Below are 25160 nucleotides of genomic sequence, written 5' to 3' on the forward strand. Positions count from 1 at the left end.
ACTGTGATGGTATTAGGAAATGGGGCTTTGGGAAAGTGATTAGTTCATGAGGATGGAGCTCTCACGAATGGGATTAATATGCTTATAAAAGGCCCACGGAGCTCTCTCACCTCTTCCACCACTGTGAGGGCACAGCAAGAAGAACCAGGGAACAGGCCCTCACCAAGAACCCCAACCATGCTGGCACCCTGATCTTAGACTTCTAGCTTCCAGAACCGTGAGAGACAAGTTTCTGTTGTTCATAAGCCACCCAGTCATGGTATTCTTTTATAGCAGCCCAAACTGACTGCAACACTAGGTTAACAGTTTCTAGTTGTTTTCAGAAAATATGGGAACCCCTCTTTACCATCAAACATTTTCTCAGACTTCCACATGACAATAGCTATACTTCACTACTGATGGTTGAGAAAACATGGTGACAAATAGTAACTGAATCCCAGGATATATACATTCAATAAGGCTACATACATGTGCAAGTAATATATTTATCCAGTTTCATACAAGTATTTTCTGAAGTCCTTAAAATAATTTTATCCTTCCCTACTCCTGAGGCTGTTGTCAAGTGGGCATTTTGTCTCTGTTTTCCTCCTACTTCCTTGTCCTGATATGGCCACCAAGCCTCCCCCTCAAACATGGTTGCTATGTGACTGGAATTCAATGCTCTGACCAATCATATCTGCTATTACTTTGCTGCTGGTTTATCCAACTTCTCTCCCTTGCAGTACACGTGAAACCCAGCGCAGAATCTCCCTGTAAAACTCAAAGTCCATCTTCCAACTCTTCCCATACTATCCCATTTCAGTTCTCTCAACTCTTCCTTGGACCCTAGTTCTGATGCCCCATGTTCCCCATTCCATAGCCAACTTATCTGGTGGAAATGAGGGAAGTGTACCAACATGGCCTGAGGAGACAACCTTTGAGCTGGGTCTTGGGAGATGAGCAGGAGTTCCACAGGCAAGGATAAAGGAAAAAGCATTCCAAAATGAGGCAAAACTATATAAAGTGTTGAGCAGTAGTTAGAAAAGGAGCATGTGTTAAATGTGCAGATTTCTGGACCCTACCTCCAGAGATTCTGACTCATAAGTCTAGGGTAAGGTCCAGAAGTCTACATGTTCAACATATGCCCCATACAGTTCTGATAGTGGTGGTTTATAGATCATACTTTAAGAAACACTGATCTAGAAACAGGTTTAGTAAGTCACATACAATTTGTTCATCTTTAGAGCTGTTCAGGGAAATCCCACTGAGGGTCAAGGGTAATAGTTTGGGTTCATCTGAAGAAACTGGCTCATGTACACACTGAGATACAATCCTGATCCCTTGGTATTGCTGAGTGATGGCATGCTGAACGAATCTGGCCTAAGATGGAGCTAGTTCTTCCTTTACCTATCTTTCTGACTTCATAAAAGCCAAATTTCCAAGTATAAAATGAGCATTATTTTTTTGTCCTGCAAATCACAAGACAGAGGATACTTCTTTTGTATACCTAACCACCCTTGTGTCAAAATTTTATGACACCTCACATTTTAAGAAGGCACTTCATGGTTTTTGGTCTCAGAGCTCTTGCCATCTGCATAAAGGTAGTTTCTGCACATGACTCAAAATGCACTTGCAAATTGGCACTGGAGGAACAGGGTAAAGAGAATGTAATTTGCATATATGAGCAAGTTTGTAAACCTGATGGTTAACTCAGTATGTTAAGGCATAAAGCTCATGAGGCCAAGGTTATGAGTTTAATCTACATATGAATTATATAGCTGTTCTCCATCACTTAACAGACTCTACCCTTCCCCCAGCTCACCAATGAGCAAATATAACTGGGCTAGGCATCAGTGTGTGGCTAGCTCTGTGCAAGATATCCCACCTATGTGAATATAATGAAGATGTAGAGCACATGTTTTAATAAGAATGGGTAGGACTACTACCTTTTTTTAAAAATAAAGTAAAACCAGACCTTTTACCTGAGACTATTCAAACATAATGGTGTTATGTGCCACCTTTTGTATCTTTAGATAAGTATGCTAAAGCATCCTTCTAACTGAGTCAAGTAGGGAGGAAAAGTGTGGTTAGTGGTGCTTTGTGGATGGATGTAAAATGGAGGAGAGCACTCTGCCAAGGTAGCTTCAAAATGCAAAAGTTGGATATATAATTTTATTTGTCAATCATACCTCAATAAAAACAAAATGCAATAGTTGTTTTTATTGTCTAAATGGAAATATATTTTTCATATGATTCTTTGGACTTCTGAATTCTTCTCTGATTTCCACTAAAGAGCATAAAAGAAATTAAAAATTCCATCAAGAAAAAGGTCTAAGTAGCTGTCTTCTGTTTGAATGGTCACTGGCATAACTCAAGGAGGCTTAGGCCCAAGGCAGGCTGGGGCCTTGCCAAGAAGGCACCTTTGTGAATTGCAAAGATGATAAGACTAGTCTGTATAGAGACTGGGAAATTGGCCCCAAAGGCCAGTTTACGAGAGGGCAACTCAGTCTCCCATAGGATATGATGGTTTCTGTCCTAAACCTGAAAACATTGGTCTACTATCCAATAAGGTCGGTGACTAAGTCAGCAAATAATCCAAGAAGTAATCAAACACTTAGTCAGTAGTCAGGTTCTATCTGATTCTTCCATATATAACAAGTCCCCAAACCAGCAGCTAACCAAAAGAGAGCAGTTTCTTACCTCCCAAGAAGGTACTGGCAAGATGTTTTAGAGTATTAGAGCCCTAGTTAACTGAGTCAGTGTTCCTGATAGGATCCTATCCTAGATGGTAATGATAATGATAAGATGGAGACAGACCTAGGCTAGACCTCTGAAACTATTGCCTCCAGATAAGTTAATACAAATAATGAACATAACACAGTGCCTGGCACAGAATAAGTCCACAATAAGTGTTAGTTCTTATAATAATTACTTAGAAAACTGCAACACAACTGCTTGGTTACCCTTGCTTTCCACTAGGCCAACTCTGAAACCCATTTGTTTTCCTCAGCCTCTGTTCTTCTCTTGCTGTGACTTAAAGATCATGTAGGAGTTCAGAGTTCACAAGTATACCACATTTGGAGATAAACAATAAGACAATTTCAAATGGTCAGACTGAGGCTGACAAATGCCATATTGCATGACAGTTAAGATACTGAGCTCTGAGATCAAACCATCTGGATTAAAATCCTAGTTTGTCCAAACCAAATGTAACCTTAGGCAATTTGCTTAACTTTTCTGTGCCTCTATTTGACCCTCCACAAAATGAGCATGATAAAAATCTCACTGAGTTGTTCTAAGAATTAAATTGATATAATACATGTAAAGTACTTAATAGGGTACCTAGCACACAATAAGCACTCAATAAATGTTAACAATTGTGATTATTACTTCTTTTCTCATTCAGGACTGGCTCAGGAGGCATGACCAAATCTGTACTTTTGGATATATATGGGCTCAGCTGGGAAAAGCTGAGGAAGAGGGATAATAAAGAAATAGGGCAAGAGCTGCTAATAAAATGGTAATGGCTGATAGTGACTTCGGGTGGCCCAAGAGGATACATTTAAAGTTTAATAAGGCCTTAGGTCCCTTAACCTGAAGCAGTGAAGGTTTCAAATACTGTGGCACATATAAGGGGGAAGACTTGATGGTAATCAAGGACTTCTAAGCACCCCCCCCCTCACTTCACAGCAGGAGGGCAGCTATTTATTCCACCTAGGCACAGGGCCAGAGAGTGCTTTGGTCCAAAGGCCAGTGCAAAGTCAGGCCACAGAGACTGCCTATGGATCTCCTCATTTTGTAAGTTTCTCAAACTGGTTTGGTTAGGGAAGATTCTTTTTCATTTATGCTAGCAATTTTTCCATCATAGTGCTTTACACAACCGTAACCCCACACCCAGCCAAAATGGCAGTTATTACATTTGGCTTAACGAAAAGAAAACTAATGAATATAACTAAGGTGATTAGCCAAAATGAATCACCAATTTAAGGAGGAGTGCTGGCTCAGCAGGGGCACTGCTCACTTCCAGGTGTGGACTCCAAACTGCAGCTTCCAGCGCCAATAGAACGGAGTTTATGGGGGAGGGAAATCACCCCAGTGGCACCTAAATAACCACCCTTTCCTCTCCTATGCCCTCTCAAGCCCTGCCCTTTTCACTCTCAGGGTGACTTCCACAAGGAGTAGAATATTCACATTAGGGAAGGCAAAGAGCACCTAAGAGCCTGGGCTTTGGAGTCACACTAACTTGGGTATGAATCCTAGCTCTTCTATTACTAGCTGTGTGGGCTTGAGAGAGGTATTTACCTTGGATGAGCTTCAGATTCTTCACCTAAAAATGTGGGTCAAATTGGTAACTATCCCATAGGTCTGTTATAAGGATATAATGAGATTATTTCATTCAACAAATGTTTAGGGAATGTCTATTTCATAGCTGGCTGAGACTGTGCTAGGTGCTACAGATACATCAGAGAAAAAGCTAGACATGGCTTCTGCCCTCATGGAACTTACAGTCACAAGGGGGAGACAACAGTGTCCCCTCTATGCTATAACTTGACTTCATGTTTACAGCAGGGCAGTAATAATTGATGGCTGGATGTGTTTTACAACTAGAAACTAGGCCTCTTGCCCACCTTTAACCACAATACTACCTGCCTGAGACCGTATTTCTGAAAAATTGCCCTCTCTCCAGGTTGCTTTCATTGTTGTGTGCTGCTTATTAGGACACCTTTGCTGTTTTTATTCACTCATTCAGCATCGTATATTGGTGGAACTGGAAAAAGGCAAGTGTGGCTTGAACAGTGAGGGAGATGGGAGAGTGGAGGGAGAACAAAGTGGACAGGTCTGTTAGGAGCAATATTGGGCCTTTCAGGATATATTAAAGATTATATATTTTATATCAAGTACAATTGAAAGCCATTGAAGAGTTTTAGGTACTACAACAAGGTGCTTTTGTGTTTGCAAAAGATCCCCCTTTTCCAATATTTTATAATGAACATTTTCAAAGTTACCAAAATATTCAAAGAATTTTACAGTAAGCACCCACATACCACCTACTGAGTCTATAATTTACATTTATTAGACTTGTTTTATCACCTGTGGGTTCATCTAGTCATCCTTCTATGCATCCAGTCCACCTTATTTTCATATGCATTTCAAAGTAAGTTGCAGTCTTCAATACACTTCACCCTAAATACTTCACCATGCATATCATTAACTGGAGTTCAAGATTTGTTCATTTTTTTCTTTCCCCCAAATGATCACTTTTAGAAATCTGACTACAGAATAGCAGTTACCTCTAAGAGGAAGCTCAAAGAAGCCTTCTGGGGTGCTGGAAACAGTCTATTTTGATGTAGGGAATAGTTACATGAGTATATACATATGGAAATATTAATCAAGCTATACACTTGAGATTAATGCACTTTGTACATATCACTATATGTATGTCATACCTCATTTAAAAAAGTAAAAAGAAAAAATCTGACCAAGGTATAGACGCAGATTAAAACGGAACAAGTATGTGAGAGGTGAGACCAGTTAGAAAGCTATTATAATCCGCAGAGAAAATGACAGTAGCTTCCACTATGATGGTGATATTGAAGAAGGAAAGAGACAGATTTATTATACATTTTGGGAGAAAAACTAACAGAATTTGTCAAGGTTCTGAATGTGGGATGCAACTGAATAGTTGGTGGTGCCATGTAGTGACAGGATACACAGAGGGAAAAGCAGAATGGAATTGAGGTGGCAGGCACTGTAGGAGGCACAGTTCACTTTTGAAACATTTGGTTTCAGTTGCCTCTGAAATATCCAAACACCAATGTCAAATTTTCAGTTAGATATACAGGTCTAGAGCTCAGAAGAGCTATACAGGTCTAGCTCCTCATGTCTAGGAGTAAAGATAGGAATTTGGGAGTCATCAGCACATAGATGGCATAGATGGTATTTGAAGACAAGATAATGGATGAGAATACTTAGGGAGAGAATGTAGCATGCAGGGAAATGAGACTACAGATAATTTATGTAAAGCATTTAGCACATACACTGCACATAGTTAGAAATCAATGAACAGTAGTTGCTCTTATTATTATTCCTCATCATCATCATCATTGGACCTAACACAAGAAAAAGGGCCAGAGCTTGATAGGTAGGAAAGATACTGAGCTTGGAGTTAACTTTAAGAGCTCAAAGATGCAGTCATCTCTTTCTGTTCACTCTGTCCCTGAATAACACAAAAGACAGATGCCTGAAAAAGCAGAATATTTCACTTTTAGACCATTTAGAAAACATATAATGAGTGCCTAATCTGGGCCTAGGCACTATGGATACTAAAATTTATAATAATAGCATTTCCATTTAGGAAGCATCTACTGTATCTGGTACTCTATAAGCATTATCTCATTTAATCCCCACAAAGATTCTCTGCAGTAGGTTGGTATAATTATCCTCATTATACAATGATGAAACCAAGACTCACAAAGGTTAAAAAGTTGTCCAAGATCAGAGAGAGAGAGTTAGTAAGTACCTCAGCTAGGACCCAAACTCAGGCAGTTTGGATCCAGAATTCACACTTTTTCCATTATATTACATTACCCCAAGATCACTTAAGAAGATAAAGTAGAGCCATAAAAACCTAACCAAAAAATTAACTGTATGTTATAAACCACATTAGAATAATAGCAATAATATCTAATAATTGCTGAGCAGGAGCTATTCTTTTTGCCAGGTAGTGTCCACAGTCTTTTACCTATATTAACCCATTTAATCCTCACAACAGCCAACTTGATAAAGTAGGCACTATTACCATTCTCACTTTATAGGTGAGAAAACCAAGGCACGGAGAGCTTAAGTAACTTGTCCAAGGTCACACTTCTCATAGTGATGAAGCTTGGATTTGAATCCAGATAGTCAGGTTCAGAGACCAAAAGAACACTGAGGAATTCACAGAAGACACCATGGGGATGGTAGGATTTGAGCTAGACCCTTAAAAACTGTAGGATTTCGAGAAGCTAGGAAGAAGGCATTCCCTTTGAAACAACTTGCATGAGCAGCAGCAGCAGCAGCAGCAGCAGCTACCAGACTCTCCAGGGCAGAGCTGGAGAGGGTTAAGAAGTCTGAATGCATCTCCATCACAATCCCCCACACAAAGCTACCCACAACAAGATGCACAGTTTTTCAGAGAAGCACAAACATAGGAGAGACCAAAGGTAATATTCAGGGAGCTGCAGATTAGGGTTATAGGACTTGAATGTCAACCTAAGAACTGTTATTTGTTTGGCTTCAGCTCATGTGTCTGGGGCTAGTAAGCAGAGCTTGACACTCCAAATGTTAGGCCCTCCAGTCCCTGCCCACTTGTTTTATTTTGTTGCTGTTTGTTTCTCTAATTCCTGCTGGATAGCTTAAAAACAATAAAGTGACTAAGAAAGCAACAGCCTAACCGAAAGGGGCAAACGGGTGACGATACAAGAAGGGTATGAAAAAGGAAAAAGAATCATAACATGTTAAAAGTATTTAAATGGGCAGGGGTTGCTACACGAAGCCAGGATATAACCGGTAATCATTCAAATGTCTTAACACCTCAGCCCAAAGGATGGTGGAGTTGCAGGCCCTGAGGCAAGTATGGAAGATCAGTTTGGTAAGAGGCATCTTTCAGAGTCTCTCAGTTCATACCATGTAAGGTGGTAATGGGATGGTAATAAGCCCCACTTAAATTGTCTTTCTTTACAGTTTAAGTTTTAAAATTTAAAACAACGTTTCTTATTGCAAACTTTTTATATACACATTGACGAATACTTGAAAAATGTGTACACATGTGTGCACACATGCAAACACACAGAAAAAAGAAAGCAAGCATCACTCCTAGTTACACTACTCATTCTTTCACTCAAGAAGTATTTACTGAGCACCTCCTAGAATTAGCAGAGCAGAATTTCTCACCCCTCATCCCTATCTACCTTCTTTCTTATTAGCATCTTTAGTGATGAGTGACAACTTTAGCAAAATAATGAGCCACCAATATTAATAAGAAAAATATCTGTCACATACACGTACCACTCAGAAGCAACTGAAGGATTTAAGCCTGCTTCCAAGAAAGACTTTAATCAACTATTCTACAAAATCATCCTCAATATTCCCTGAAAAAAGTCTCAAATGAAAGTCCATGGCTTTGATTATTAGATAAAGAGCCAGAACACTGGGGGAAGGCAAAAGATAGAAAATGGAAGCTGGAGGGTCATTAGGGAAAGAACGGACTCCTAGAGCATTCATGTAACTCAGAACTGTAAGTTGAACAACTGGAAAAAGTACAGAACTCTTTTTTGCACCATGCTAAAAATTCAGTGCATGTTCATAATTAGAGACTCACAAGATTGTGTTCTTTCTGGTGATGAGCTTCATCTCGAAGCCCTTCCAGACAATTCAGGGCATAAATGGCAGGGTTATTACAAGCCAGATGCTGGGGATGCATCACTGAACAAGAACAATAAACACAGTCCCTGACTTCGCAAAGCTTCGAGTCTAGTTTCCAGACAAACAAACAGGAGTTTTCAAATCTGTGTGATGTGCTATAATCAGGAAAGCACCGAAGGCTGTAAGAGCTGCAATTGAGGGGTCAGAGAAAGTTTCCTAGAGAAAATGATATATAAGAATAAAACTTTTTACTGATAAACTAAAAAAAAAAAAAGACAATGGAAGAAGAAAATAAAACCACACTGCAAATAACACAAAAGAGAATTAATACTGTTGAAAAGCTGGTAAGAAATATATGGTATACAGGATAAAAAAAGGTTAAAAAAATGGAAATGAACAAAAAGTTTAACAGGATTCAAAATAACACAACAGATACGTAAAAGATAGACAAAGGAGATCCAAAACAAATACAACTGAGGAGCATAAAAAATAAAACAAAACATGGACTAGAAAATATTTAAATCTCCCCAGGAACAAAAAACCCAAATATATAGATTGAAAAAACATACCATGACCCTAGAAAAATTGACACAGAACACTCAACACTAAAATATATCTTAGTAAAATAACTAGATTTCAAGAACAAAGAACGCTTTGGGTATCTAGACAAAAAAAAGAGAAAGACACTGATAAGGAATATTATTAGGCTGGCCTCAGATGTCTCCAGTGCAACAGTCAACACTACAAGAAAGTGAAGGAATGTCTGTCCACAAAATCTTCAGAAAAAGGAAAATGTCAGCCATAATCTGCTACATAGTCTTTCATGAACAAAAGTAACAAATGTGTTAGATTATACAAGAATTTATAGAATAACATTCCAGTAAGCGCACCTTGAAAAAACTGCTGCAGGACAAATGTCAGCCTATTCAAAAGATGGATGGAGACTCTCTAGCAAGAGCATTAACATTGAGCACGGAAACCACTTAACTACAGGACTAAGATTAAAATAACCCTGGAAATTACGGTTACAGAGTAAGGTAGAAATCTTATAAATGAAAATGCAAAATATTATATAACTAAAAAAATAAAGATAGGGAGGGAGAGAAAAGGTAGGGTGTATTGATTTCTTCATACTTTAAAGTTGGTGACCAAAGGATATCATCTAAGACTGATAAATCAAATCAAATGTATAGGCATATTTAAAAGTGTAAAGCTAAACAAATAAGCAAGAAAATAATATAACTAACTACAATTAGGAGAAGAAAGAGTAGGATGGCAGAAAAAGGCGGTAGGAGTAAAATGACGTAGATTTATTTTGTCTTTACTCATGCAGAGTCAACAGACCAGCTTCAAAAAATGGAGGATTAAGAGGATGTCTGTACCCATGACAATGACCCTTATTCAAACTTTGAGAACTAAACTATAGGACTGTTTACATAGTTACTGATTATGATGTTATTCTACAATCCCAAGGCAGTGGGTCAAGATGAACTAGGCTGTCAGCATGTTTAAAGTAAACATGAAGATTTATAATGTGTACCTGGTACCTGGTTTAGGGTCCACACTATGGCTAATCATGTGTCAATTATATCTCAATTTAAAAAAAAGAACAGAGACTAAATTTTAACCAATTTTTGGTTACAACTACAATAGAAATAGACCTCAAGCTATTAACTCTTACAATTTTTCCTATTAGCACCACTAATATCACATCTGGCTATACCAAAATATATACTGCTTTTTCCTCCTTTTAAAAGAAGTATACCTAAACCACTGAGGCTTTTCTACAATTCTATTATGGTTAACAAATTTACATACAACTAAAAAAAAAGATGAGTTCTACTTTTTCCGGTTTTATTGAGATATAATTGACATATAACATTGTATAAGTTTTAGGTGTACAACATAACAATCTGATTTATGTATGTATTACAAAATGATTACCACAATAAGTTAACATTCATCACTTCACAGTTATAAATTTGCTTTCTTATGATGAGAAATTTTAAGATCTACTGTCTTAGCAGCTTTCAAATATACAGTATTGTTAACTATAGTCATCATGATGTACATTACATCCCAAGGATCTACTTATAGCTGTAAGTTTGTAACTTTTGATCATCTTCACCCAATTTCCCCGACTCCCCACCTCTCTGTTTCTATGAGTTTGGTTTTTCTAGATTCCACATTTCATAAGTGAGACCATACAGTATCTGTCTTTGACTTATTTCACTTAGTATAATGCCCTCAAGGTCCATCCAGGTTGTCACAAAAGGCAGATTTCCTTCTTTTTATGGCTGAATAATATTCCTCTGTGTGTGTGTGTGTGTGTGTGTGTGTGTGTGCGCGCGCGCGCTTCATGTTTTCTCTATCCATTCATCCATCGATGGACACTTAGGTTGTTTCTGTGTCTTGGCTATTGTAAACAATGCTTCAATGAACACAGATATGCAGATATCTCTTCAGGACAGTGATTTCTTTTCCTTCAGATTTGGTATTTAACCAAAAGTGGAGTTGCTGGATCATATGGTAGTTCTGATTTCAGTTTTTTGAGGAACCTCCATGCTGTTTTCCATAACGGCTGAACCATTACATTCCCACCAACAGTGTACAAGCGCTCCCTTTTCTTTATATCTTCACCAACACTTATCTCTTGTCTTTTTCATAATAGCCATTCTAACAGGTGTGAGGCGATATCTCACTGAAGTTTTCATTTGCACTTCCCTGGTGATTAATGATGTTGAGCATGTTTTCCTGTACCTGTTGGCCATTTGAATAGCTTCTTTTGAAAAATGTCTATTAAGTCCTTTGTCCATTTTTAATAGGATTGGTTTTTTGCTATTGAGCTGTATGAATTCCTTAATTATTTTGGATATTAACCCCTTATCATATGTGGTTTTCAAATATTTTCTCCCATTACATAAGTTGCTTTTTCATTTTGTTGATAATTTCCTCTGCTATATAGAAGTAGATGAGTTTTAACTTAGGGGTCCATAATAGAGGACTGCTTAAATAAGTTATGGTACATCCATAAAATGGAATATTATGAAGCCATAACGAAAGAAAAACTAGTAGGGCATATCTACATATGGGTATAAAATGATCTCTATATATTTTAAGTGATAAAAGCAAAGTGCAGAATGGTAGGTATGGTATAAATGTGTGTGTGCATGTGTGTGAAGAGATTATATATACACATTTGTACTTATGAAATTAGTACACTGACTGGAAATGTGTCTTCTGATCAAAATGCAATTTTTTCTCCCAACATCCCAATAAAATTTAATTCAATGAGAGGACTATTCCCTTGTTCATGGATAAAAACTCCAATAGGCCTATGACTTTTCAGCTCAATCATTTCCAGTAATAATGAAAAATCCCAACTTTACCTAAATTAAATCTCTCCTAGCTCAGGGTGCGAGGTTGCAATGTAGCAGCTCCTTCTGCTAGCATGTTTTCTCCCTGATCGTGCTCTCTCCTACACCCTTATAGTGGAAGCTCCAGGTCAAAGAGGTGGGGGCAGTTGAGGGATAAAATAGTTCTTACTTGACTAACACAGGGCTCTTTTGAGTCTGGGCCTAGAACCTGGCAGATAATTAAAGTGGACCATATCTCCTGGATTGCTTCAACGGGCCATCTCTTCTGTTGTTCCCATGACCCAGCAGATGCAGCTCTCGTTGCTCTAGGACCAGGAGTTTAGATTGCTAACTGGGACTCTATCTTCAACCCTTGGGCATCTGGCAGTAGACCTCCTGTGTATTTCTGCTTAGGTTTCCACATCCCTCTGTGCAGCTCCACTGTACAGGATCCAAGATGACACCATGACAACTCTCCCTCTTAATGCCCCAAATCCATCTGCAGAAACACTTATGCAATGCTTGCTCTGACAATCTCTGGAAGTATAGACCAATCTGGGAGCCAGGAGACAGGTGAAGGGGGAAATTTATTTTGTACTCTGTATACACTGCATTCTTTTTTTTTTTTTTGTACTGAGTATATGTATTATCTAAATTCATGAATAAAGTGTATTCTAAAAAGCAAGCCATAGGGGCTTCCCTGGTGGTGCAGTGGTTGAGAATCTGCCTGCTAATGCAAGGGACACAGGTTCGAGCCCTGGTCCGGGAAGATCCCACATGCTGCGGAGCAACTAAGCCCGTATGCCACAACTACTGAGCCTGTGCTCTAGAGCCCGTGAGCCACAACTACTGAGCCCGTGTGCCACAACTACTGAAGCCCGCATGCCTAGAGCCCACAATGCAGTGGCTCTGCAACAAGAGAAGCCACTACAACGAGAAGCTCGTGTACCACAATGAAGAGCATCTCCCACTTGCCGCAACTAGAGAAAGCCCGCACAGCAACAAAGACCCAACGCAGCCAAAAATAAATACAATAAATAAATAAATAAATGTTTTAAAAAGCAAGCTATAGATTGGTAGAAAATATTTGCAATTCACATATCAGCCAAATGACTTTTACCCAGAATATATGAAGAACTCTTATAAGTCAATGCTAGAATGACAAACAATAGAAAAATGGGCAATATATTTGAAAAGACACTTCATAAAGAAGATATATAAATGCCAAAAAATATATAAATGCTCAACCTCATTGATCATTATGGAAATGTAAATTAAAACCATGATGAGATAACACCAAATACCCGTTGTAATGTCTAAATATAAAAAGAATGGCAACACTGAGTTGGAGAAGCTGTGGAAAAACTAAAACTTTCATATACTGCTAGTGGAAAATATACAGTACAACTGCTTTGGAACACAGTTTAAAAGTTTATTAAAATATTAAATATCTAATATGATATGCCACATTAACAAATTGAAGAATAAAAACCATATGATCATCAACAGATACAGAAGAGTCTTTTGACAAAATTCAAGATCCTTTTATGATAAAAACTCTCCAGAAAGTGGGCATAGAGGGAACATACTCAACATAGTAAAGGCCATATATGACAAACCCACTAACAACATACTCAATGGTGAAAAGCTGAAATCATTTCCTCCAAGATCAGGAACAAGACAAGTATGCCCACTCTCACCACTTTTATTCAACATAGTATTGGAAATCCTAATCAGACAAGAAAAATAAATAAAAGGAAACCAAATTGGAAACAAAGAAGTAAAACTGTCACTGTTGGGCTTCCCTGGTGGTGCAGTGGTTGAGAGTCCGCCTGCCGATGCAGGGGACACAGGTTTGTGCCCCAGTCTGGGAGGTCCCACATGCCGCGGAGCAGCTGGGCCCGTGAGCCATGGCCATGGGGCCTGCGCGTCCGGAGCCTGTGCCCCGCAGCAGGAGAGGCCACAACAGTGAGAGGCCCACGTACCGCAAAAAAAAAAAAAAAAACTGTCACTGTTTGCAGATGACATGATACTTACCATACATAAAAAATCCTAAAGATGCCACCAGAAAACTACTAGAGCTCACCGATGAATTCAGTAAAGTTGCAGAATATAAAATTAATATTCAGAAATCTGTTGCATTTCTATATACTAACAACAAACTATCAGAAAGAAAAATGAAAGAAACAATCCCATTTACCATTGCCTCAGAAAGAATAAAATACTTAGGAATAAACCTACCTAAGGAGGTAAAAGACTTGTACTCAGAAAACTATAAGACACTGATGAAAGAAACTGAAGACAACACAAACAGATGGAAAGATATATGGTGTTCTTGGATTGGAAGAATCAATATCGTTAAAATGACCATACTACCTAAGGCAATGTGCAGATTCAATGCAATCCCTATCAAAATAACCATGACACTTTTCACAGAACTAGAACAAAGAATTCAGAAATTTGTATGGAAACACAAAAGACCCCGTATAGCCAAAACAACTTGAGAAAGAACAGAGCTGGAGGAATCATGCTCCCTGACTTCAGGCTATACTACAAAGCTACAGTAATCAAAACAGTGTGGTACTGGCACAAAAACAGACACATAGATCACTGGAACAGAATAGAGAGCCCAGAAATAAATGCACATACTTATGGAGAACTAAATGAAAAGGCAACCTACTGAATGGTAGAAAATATTTGCAAATGATATGATCAATAAGGGGTTAATATCCAAAATATATAAACAGCTCATACAACTCAACATCAAAAAAAACAAACAACCCAATTAAAACAATGGGCAGAACTGAATAGACATTTTTCCAAGGAGGAAATGCAGATGGCCAACAGATACATAAAAAGATGCTCAACACTAGTAATCATCAGAGAAATGTAAATTAATACCACAGTGGGATATCACCTCACATCAGTCAGAATGGCCATTGTCAAAAAGTCTACAAATAACAACTGTTGGCAAGGATGTGGAGGAAAGGGAATCGTCATACACTGTTGGTGGGAATGTAAATTGCTGCAGCCACTGTGGAAAACAGTACGGAGATTTTGCAAAAAACTAAAAATAGAACTGCTGTATGACCAGCAATTCCACTCCTAGATATTTACCCACCCCCCCAAAAAAAACCTTATGTCCAAAACTTGTGCATAAATGATCATACTAGCTTTATTCATTATCCCTAAACACTAGAAACAACCCAAAAGTATATCAACAGGTGAATGGATAAATGGAATACTACTCAGCAATACACTGGAATGAGTACTGATACACACAGCAGGGATAAGCCTCAAGATCATTTCACTGAGTAAAAAGAGACTGACAAAAAAGAAGAATAGATCATAAGATTAATTTAGAACTTCAAAAAGGCAAACTAACCTATAATGATAAAAAGGAGATCAATGGCTACCTGAGGGAAAGGGTAAAGAGAGAGATGAACCGTAAAGAGGTACAAGGAAACTCTGAGGTAATAGAAACATTCCGTATCCTTATTTCATAGATACATAAATATGTCAAAACTCAACACACTGTACACTTTAAATATATGCAGTTCACTGTATGTAAATTACTGCTCAATAACTTTTTTTATTGAACAAAGAAACACAAGATCCTCTTTGGGTAAAGAAAATCTAGTGGATAACCTGAATTGTAAAAGAAATTTACTGTGTATCAAATATATTTTCTAATCAATTTGTCACATTTTCCCTCACAAAGCTGAAAAAATGGGTAGGTTTTACCCCATTTTTTTAAATATGAGAAAATTAAGGTTTGGGGAAGAAAGTTATCTTCCCAGTGTACACATAAAGTAAGTAGGCTGAGATGTGGTTTGAATTCACTTCACAATGATCCCTAATTTAAGCAGGCCTTTATTAAGCAATGGATAAAAAGAGTACTTTCCATCACAATTCTAATTATTACCTATACAAATTCCACCCTCATCACAATCTGAATAAATCCATATCAAGGATACTGGGCCCCCCAGACCTGTCTGCTTAGTTAAAATACACTCTTCTTGATTTCCATTGTTTTTAAACATCTAAATTGACAGGTTTGATGGATACATTCTATAAGTCTTTAGTTACTGATAATGTATCCACTGTCCAATGAAGAAAAGTTCTTTTCCTACATACTCAATATTTTATATCAATGAGCAAGATGCAGAACATTGTGCATTATGAAATATTATTTTTGTAAATGAAATATGTGTAAAAGTTTAAAAAGCAACCCAGATGTCCATCAATGGATAAATGGATTTTTTAAAATGTGGTACATGGAATATTATTCAACCTTAAAAAGGAAGAACATCCTGTCACATGGATGAACCTTGAAATGACATGCTAAGTGAAACAAGCCAGCCACAAAGAGACAAATCAGTATGATTCCACTTATATGAGGTATCTAAAGGAGTCTAATTCATAGAAACAAAAAGTAGAATCGTGGTTACCAGGGGCTGGGGCAGGGGGCAGTCACGGTGGGGTGGGGAAGGGAAACTATTGTTTAATGGGTACAGAGTTGCAGTTTTGCAAAATGAAAATGTTTTAGAGATTGGTTGCACAATCCCGTGAATAGACTTATGGTACTGAACTAAATAAACTTAGAAATGATTAGACTGGTAAATTTTAAGTTGTGTTTTTTAGCTAAATAAAAATAAAATTAGTGTTTAAAAATTAATGCTTAAAATAAAAATAAAGAATTAGAACACACTTCATCTGGAAAGTTATACCCATAGGTACTACCTCTTGCTTATCCCATCTGTAAGGCTTTCTACTTATTGAACAATTTTAGTAATTTATGTTTTGAAAAAAGTATCTATCACTGAGATCTTCAAATTAAAAGCATGAAGTTGTACATGACTTCTGTATAATTCTGAAACTCTCCTCCATATTTTCAGTTATATTCCATTTTTAATTTTGAGGATTTTTCCCCTCTTAGGTTTATTAGGCTAGGATTTTGTCCCCCCTACATTTTTTTTAAGAAAAAGTATTCAGATTTGCATGTGGTTTCACTGGATTTCTTTTTTTCTAGTTCATTAATATCTGCTTATAGCCCTATTAATTCCTTCCTCATATTTTCCCTTATATTTATGATGTTCTAACTTTGGAACTTTAACATTTAATAAAAGAAATTTTGTAGAGCTATGAATTTCCCTCTGATTAAAGCTTGTCAATCCCTCTTAGATTTGGACACATAGTATTCTCATTATTGTTATTTTTCTAAGTATTTTGATACTGTGGCTTCTGTTTTCCTTCTCAAACCAAGAAGTTTTTTGAAATCGTGTTTTGAATTTTCTATGTGGAAGGTTTCCATTTGTACATCTATTATTAATTGCAAATACTACTGAATGATGTACTATCTTTGATTTTTGGAGCTGAGGTTTACATTGTGGTCAATATGTGATTACATTTTTAATGTCACATGGTACTACAAAATAAGATATAGTTCTTTAGGAAAAAGAATTTTTTCATGAATTGATTACTTCAACTTTATTAATTAAAATAATCAGACCCTCTATATTATTATATACATTTTGCATTTTTATCTGTCATAGAAAAAAAGATACACATTCTGTCCCCTTTTACCACTGGCATTCTGTAAGTTTCTCCTTGTATCTGTCAGGATTAAATTATTACATTTGAATGGATCATATTTTGTGTATTAGGGTTCATAAATGTTACACTCTTAATATACAGTGTACTCCTTACCAGTACTTTCTAACTGAACCGAGATGATGAAATCATGTCAGTGCTGTCCAATGTTCTGACTATTGAGCACTTAAACACATGTGGCCACTGAGCGTTTGAAATGTGTCTAGTATTACTGAGGAACAGAACGTTTTCAATTTAATTTTAATTATATTAAATTTAAATTCAAATAGCCACATTGTAGCTAGTGACTACCTTATTATAGCAATGCTAAATTAATAAATTAACTGCCTCATCTTATGAATGTGGTTGCTTTAGATTCCACTTTATTATATGCTTTCTTTCTATTTTGATTTGCTGATATATATATATATATATATTATACATATACATAATTTTTCTACCTTTCACCCTTAATAGTAACTTTTAGATGTGTCTTTCACAAACTACAGAAACTGTAGTTGAATATTGTTTCCTAAGTCCATCTGAGAATCTCTGTCCTACTCACACACATTTATTGGCATCGCTTGGTCTTACTTCTGCTGTTGTATTTGAATTATGCTTTCTTCCTATCTCCTTTTTTAATGTGGATTTTCTTTGATTTTTTTCTGCTTTAGCAATTTGAAAGTATACTTTCTGCTTTTAATTCTGCAAGAGGTTACCCTTAAAACTAAAATAATTTGAATCTATAGTTCTCCTTGAAACAGTATCTACTAATTCCTTCTGTACTTTCCTTCCCCATCCCCATTTCTTCCAGGTAATGGTGGCATAGTATGAGATTTTAGACTTAGTTTTGTATTTTCAATGTTTAAAATGTTGTCTGTTCTTTCAAGGATTATTAATGATTTCTGTATTCTGTTTGTTATCACCTTATCTACAAAATTTTTTACAATACTTCTATGTTTAAATGGAGTCAATGTATGCATCAATCTTTTTATAACATAGTCCACATTCTTAAAGTCTTTATTTTTCACTGTTTTCAGTTGCTTTGAATCTATTTTGAGTTGCCCCCTTCCTTTTCCAAGGATTCTACAGAGGGTGCATTTTCTGAGCTCTTGCATTTCTGAAGGTATCTTTATGTTGCACTGTCAGGGTAGAGAACTCCTTGGTCAAAATATTTTTCTATAAAAAATGTAAATGTCACTCCATTGTCTTATGACATTTAATATCATGTTGAAATCTAGGGTTATCCTATTTTTTTAATTTAGAGGTGACCTGTTTATTTTGGGGTTTTATTGTTTCTTTTTGCTTTCTTTTTTTTTATTAAGTGGGTTCCTGTAGATTTTCTTCTTCTGTCTTGAAATTCAGGACATTTACCAGGATTATTTAGATGTCAGTCACATCTTATTAGTTTGACTGGTACCTGGTGATCCCTTTTGATCTGCAGATTCAGTCATTATTTCGGAGATGTTTTCTTCTATTATTGCTTCTATTGCATTTATTCTTTATCTTCAGATATACAGATTAGCCACATGTTGGTTCTCCATTCTCTAGTCTATTATATTTATTATTGATTTTCTCATATTTTTATCTCCTTGTTCTTTTTCTCTGCATTAATTGATGATTTTATTTGCCACATTCTCAAACCTGATCCCTACTGCTTCTGATTTATTTTTTTACATTCTAGTATTTTTTATTGATGGTTGGCTATTTTTGGTACACAAAAATAGCAATTTCATATGGTTTAAACTAATACAAGAATAGTTACTGCAGCACCAATGGTTACGGCAACAAACGAGAAATACAATGAATTAATAGGGAAATGATCGAATAGACTGTGGTACATTATTCATATCATGAGCTACTGTGCTGTCATTGAGAATTGTGTAAAATTCACCAAATCCATTAGGTACTGATTAATAAATAAAAGATACAGAAAATGTATAACATACTAACCAGTTTTATAAAATAATGACCAAACAAACCTGTGTGTGTGTTTGAATGATATGAAATTAATCTAGAGAAATGTATAGAAGGATATATGTCAGGCTGTTAACTTTGGTCATCTTGGGGGAGTGTAACAAGAAGGAAGAGAAGAGGGTAAGGACAAGTCCCTCAAAAGATGTCCTTCTGGGGCTTCCCTGGTGGTGCAGTGGTTGCGAGTCCCCCTGCCGATGCAGGGGACATGGGTTCGTGCCCTGCTCCGGGAAGATCCCACGCGCCGCGGAGCGGCCAGGCCCGTGAGCCATGGCCGCTGAGCCTGCGCGTCCAGAGCCTGTGCTCTGCAACGGGAGAGGCCACAACAGTGAGAGGCCCACGTACCGCAAAAAAAAAAAAAAAAAAAAAAGATGTCCTTAAACAATAAAGCTTAGACTATTATACCATTTACAAAAAGTAACATACATATATATATATATACACATTATGAGCCACACAAAAGGATGGTCATTCTAAAACGGTTATCTTAGGATGGTAGGACTTTAGATGCGTCTTTCTTCCATTTTCCTCCATCCCCAAACACACACATATACACCATTTAGAAAACATAAATATGGGGGGGGGGATGAATTAGGAGATTGGGAAGGACATATATACACTAATATGTATGAAATAGATAACTAATAAGAACCTGCTGTATAAAAAATAAATAAATAAAACACCTACACATTGCAAACTTCAAAACAAAAAGAAAACATAAATATAACACTCACACTTCCAAACATACACAGCATAAGCTAGTTTCCAGTAATCTAAGAGCCTAAAGGTAAAGAAGAGGAAGCCAGAGCCACAAGCAATGCTGGCAAAGGAACTTTTTCTCTACTTCCTCTATTTAGTGAAATTTCTCCACCATGGCCAGACTCAGATCAGCCTCCTTCACAATATGATAGTCTCTACATCAGAGTCCTGCTACCTTCCCTTTTAGTTCTGGCTCTTCCAAATTAGGGAGAGATTGTGATGTCCAGGATTTTTTCAATGTCTTGAGAGGCTGGGATTCTCTTGCTGAGTGGGGAGTTACAGGATGTCTTCCAATGCTTTTCCTTGTTTTTTTTCTTGGTCCCACCTGCACTCTGTCTTGATTACTCCTTCCTTTTTTACATTTCAGGATAAGACAGGTTTTCTATATTTTTTAAATTTCCTCAGTCCTTCCAGAATATCCCTATTTCTTAAACCTACTTTTCTTTATTTCTAAGCTTCATTTATTTAAAGTCCACCTTACCTGTCTAGAATCCTAGCCTCCATTTTGCCTTTCTAGGCAGTGATTCTAGTGATTCTTGCTACAAGGATGTTGAAGACTCCATTTCACAGGACCTGAGATAACCAACCAATCTCAAAGCCTTGAGATTGCCATGGCCCTTGAACCACATTTAAACAAGTGACAAAGCTTTAAAAGCCTTTACTTATCTTTAATACAGGCCCCCTGAGCCCTCAGCATTACATTCTCCCACCCCATCAATATTTTATGGAATTTAAATTAAAGGCTGTTTTCAAACTCTTAATTGTAAAGCATTACTTTCAATTTTCATAATGACTAAGACCAAATTTAGCTTCTGGGCATTGCTTAGGCTGTCCCTAGTTAGAGAGAGGCGAGGGCTGTTTAAACCTATAATCTTAGTTTCAATCCACACTCTATAATTTTCTGGAATGATGGCTCTGACAAGAAAATGCCTGGAAAGACACCAACCTCTGTTTCTCACAACTCTGCAAAAGGCACTTGTTGACAGACTTTCACAAAAGGGCCCCATTGAGTACACACTGGGGCAAGTTTCCATATGAATCAGACACCTTCCTGTTTGGCCCCAGCTTTTTCAAATGAGGGCTTCTGTACACTATCTAACCCTCACCTTTCACCTCACTGGCATAGGTCCCCCAGTCACACACATCAGCAGGCGATCAAACACTGTCCCAATTCAACTGTACCTGCGCAGCAGAGATCTGCTGCCTACTGGGCTTCAGCACAGGAGAACTATACTGAGAAACCTTCGGGAAGTGAACCAAATGAACTATAACTAGCTGGGATCAGTTCGAATCATTTCAAGCCAAACTGGCCATCACAAGGTATTGGCAGTCCTGAGCAATTTGTGACTCAGCACAGGGAGCAGCTACATAGGATGAACAAAGAGTTAAGGTGAGCCACATTACAAAGAAAGAGAATGAATAGTGAAGCCCTAAAAACCTCTCCTTCTCCCATACCCAAATAAAAATCTGTTCCTCACAGTTCTGCCAAGAGTCTTAAAATTCCCACCACAGGAATTACTCTGTTAGGTTGAAGGTACTGAATGTCTTTGCTAAAATTTAACTGGGAAACCCAGAAAAGGTAACTCAAACCATTATAAAAAACCTTAGGGCCCTAAAGGGATTTGTTTGCCATATTAAGCAGTTCCCTAGAAAAAAACTAGTAATACCTCATAACTATAAAACACTTTATAAACTACACATTGTTACTTTATATGTTCATACCACTCAGATGACACAGGTAAGGAGGAAATATTATTTTCCTTGTTATTTGGTAAGGAAATTGAGACCCAAAGAGGTAAGGTGACTCCATCCAGCTAGCAACTGACATCTGCACTAAGAATGGGTCAAAGGACAGTGAAAATTTCATAGGAGAGAAGGAATTTGGAAAGACCCTGAACACTGTGGGGCAGGCTAGGGTGGGGCCCCATGGTGGAAACACTAAGTAACCTCAGAACACTGACTACCAAAGCTTCAGCTCAGATATAGGGGAAGGTGAATGTGTAGACATGGTTCTGTCCATGGCCTTACAGTATGCACATCATCATTCAAGGATATTTCAAAAAAGATAGCATACCATTAGATCTGCCAGTATCCAAAAATAAAATAAAGTAACACAAATCTACTCTACTGAGAATTAAACAACCTGGGTTCTGGTCTCAGCTCCACTAATTACTAGCTGCATGACCATTTGTGCATTTTCCCATCTATCTCTTTGAACACTGGCAAAAGAAGAGGAGCCATAAAGAATTTAAAAGACCACAGGATTTGGGACAAGAAGACTGAGGTTTCTTTCAACACTCAACAAAAGCATTCACTATATGCCATGTACTAATCTAGTCTCTGGGGAATATATAGGAGAACATGACAGATAAAAGCCCTGTTCATACTGAACTTACGTTCTAATGGCAGAGAAGACAGATAATGACCAAACGAATAAGCAAACAATATGAACGATATATTCTAGTGATATGTGCTATGCAGAAAATAGGTTTTGAGTCTGACTGAAAAAACCTGGGGCAAGTGACTTCTCTGCACCTTAATCTCCTCATTTTTAAAAGAATGCTAATGACTCATGCCTAGCCTACTCCAAGGACTTGCTGTAAGGATCAAATGAAAGTAAGAATTTGGAAAGCTCATTGTATAATGCAAATTGTTTTACATAACCTTTACCAGAGAGGAAGAAAAACCTTCTGACCACTTCACTGCTGAAAGCAAGCAAAAAAACTGAGCATGCCAGAGATTCTGTTGTTTCCAAAGACAAGGTGTAAAGGGGCATGTTCGATAACAACATATAAAAGGAGACCGTCAATATAGACCAAAATGTTCTTCTGAGTGGGAACCAGAATTGGGAGTTGAAAGAAATTGAGACTCAAGCTAAATCAGAGAAAGTTCTCATTTCACATATTTGGTTTTTATTGCTGGAATTGATAAGACATAAAAAAGCTAAAATTGAGACAACATCAGTGAGTGGCCTCAAAGCCTCCAACTACAATAAAAGCCAAAGCCCTCTTGATTCTTTAAAGCAAATTTTTATCATGCAGACACTCAAACTGAGTGTTCTCTACCATGGCTGGAAGCAGAGAACTGAGCCTGGGTAAGAGGAGGCACAGACAACAGAGCCTAGATGTATAGATGGAGGTTCACATCATAAGCACATGCTTTGTTAAGATAAGTTAGAACCCACAGTTGAGAAGTGCTAGGTGCCAAATGGAGAAAGGGGACACCAAAAACAAACTTCCAGGCCTACCCTACTAGGACAGTACTGGCCAGCAGCTTAGCAATGTGCTAGAAGATCAGTTATTTAAGTCTTATTTCTCTCACTTCTATAAGTAACCCTCCTATAGCAGTGGTTCCTAACCTTAGCTGCACTTTAAAACCTGGGTTTTTTAATTATTTTATTATTATCTTTTTTTTTTTTTTTTTGCGGTACGTGGGCCTCTCACTGTTGTGGCCTCTCCCGTTGCGGAGCACAGGCTCCAGACACACAGGCTCAGCGGCCATGGCTCACGGGCCCAGTCGCTCCATGGCATGTGGGATCTTCCTGGACTGGGGCACGAACCCGTGTCCCCTGCATCAGCAGGCAGACTCTCAACCACTGTGCCACCAGGGAAGCCCTAAAATCTGGTAATATTTTAAAAGAAACCAATACCCACACCCACCCTCAGAGGTTTGGATTTAATTACTCTATGGCACGATCTAGACATTGTTAATCTTTTAAGCTACTGCCCAGGAGATTCTAATATGCAGCCAGGTTGAGAACAACTGTATCTGCAACTGGTTTTAATGGTCACCTCAAAGTTTGATTTGAATACCATCTCTCGCTACTTGTGTTCTTTCAGCTCTTCCAATTGCTAGTGGTATCCAATAGATCACAAGTGAGAGGGTAGAAAAAAGAGGGCATTTCACATTTACCCATCAGAAGTCCCTTAACCTCTCTCTGCTCCCTGTGACACTCCCCATTCCCCGTAGTATGTATCTCTCATTAAAACATGCATCCCAAGTGTCATGTATCACTAGGAGGTGAACACAGCATTTCTCCACCCCAAACCAGGGAATGTGGCTTAGTGTCCCTGTCTCTCAAACTATGCCAACAGGGATCTTACCTGTACTTTCAGAGTTAGTGTTCACTGAATCATTCCCATTCCCACTGAACCCAACTGTTACCCTGTAGATGAGACAGTGCGACAAAGGGAGAAGGTAAGAGGAGAAGGAAAGAATATGAACAAAGAAAGAGGAAGAGAGAAAAGAAGATGAACATACAAAAATGAGTTGTTCCCATTCTGAAACACAAGTAAAGCCACCAGAAATAAATAACTTTTAGAGCTGTTAAAGACCCTAGAAAGCACCTATCCAGTTTCTCAAGAGTGAACGTTAAAGCATATAGATCCCTTTGAGGTGCTTCTTAATATGAAGATTCCTGGGCCTTATCTAAATTTATTGAATCAAAGGATAAAAACAGGAGGATGACCCCAATTCTGAATTTTTAAAACACTCCTTTGCATAGTTCTTATTGCATCTTAAAGTTTGAGAGAACTCCTAAATTCCCTCCTTTTTCAATAAGGAGACTAAGGCTCAGAGAAAAGAAGGGATTTACTTAAGGTACACACATATCTAATTAGTGGCAGAGATGGGACTTGAACCTAGGTCTCCAACTCACAGTCTAGTGCTATTTCAACTATCCTCTGCAGGTGTTGCCATTGCTGCCAGTGCCAAGGAATATGAACACCAAGATACATTCTGCTTGGTCCAGAAGAAGTCCCTATCCAATATTACATTTCCTTAAATATCCTATAACTCTTTGCCAAAACACATCTCTGATTAAAAACAACAGCAGCAACAACAACAACCAAAAAAATAAAAACAACCCTTCATGCAGAGGCAGCAATGACTGGTAATGTTGCAAAGCACTGCCCTTCTCAGGACCATTTACATAACCAACTCAATTCCCCAGAGCAGCAATACCCCAACCATCCAAGTCATGACTCTAAAATGACAGAAATGCAGGCATCAAATGAACCATAGGTGAAAGGTTTGAGGAGCAGGAACTTATCTTTCTTGGTTTCCCTCAATTCCTGTTATGCGTAAAGCCAGTCCTGA

General features: G+C 37.8%; 1 long non-coding RNA gene across 1 annotated transcript in view; it reads right to left on the reverse strand.

Moving 5' to 3' along the window:
- The window catches only part of LOC137217342 (uncharacterized), a 139358-nt gene extending 118082 nt beyond the window's left edge, over window positions 1-21276 (reverse strand). Inside the window, exon 1 of the long non-coding RNA XR_010940070.1 lies at window positions 21246-21276. This is a non-coding gene — a long non-coding RNA (uncharacterized lncRNA). The remainder of the gene's footprint in view (window positions 1-21245) is intronic.
- Window positions 21277-25160: the final 3884 nt, after the last annotated feature.

This window comes from Pseudorca crassidens, chromosome X (genome assembly GCF_039906515.1).
Source record: "Pseudorca crassidens isolate mPseCra1 chromosome X, mPseCra1.hap1, whole genome shotgun sequence".
Taxonomy (NCBI): domain Eukaryota; kingdom Metazoa; phylum Chordata; class Mammalia; order Artiodactyla; family Delphinidae; genus Pseudorca; species Pseudorca crassidens.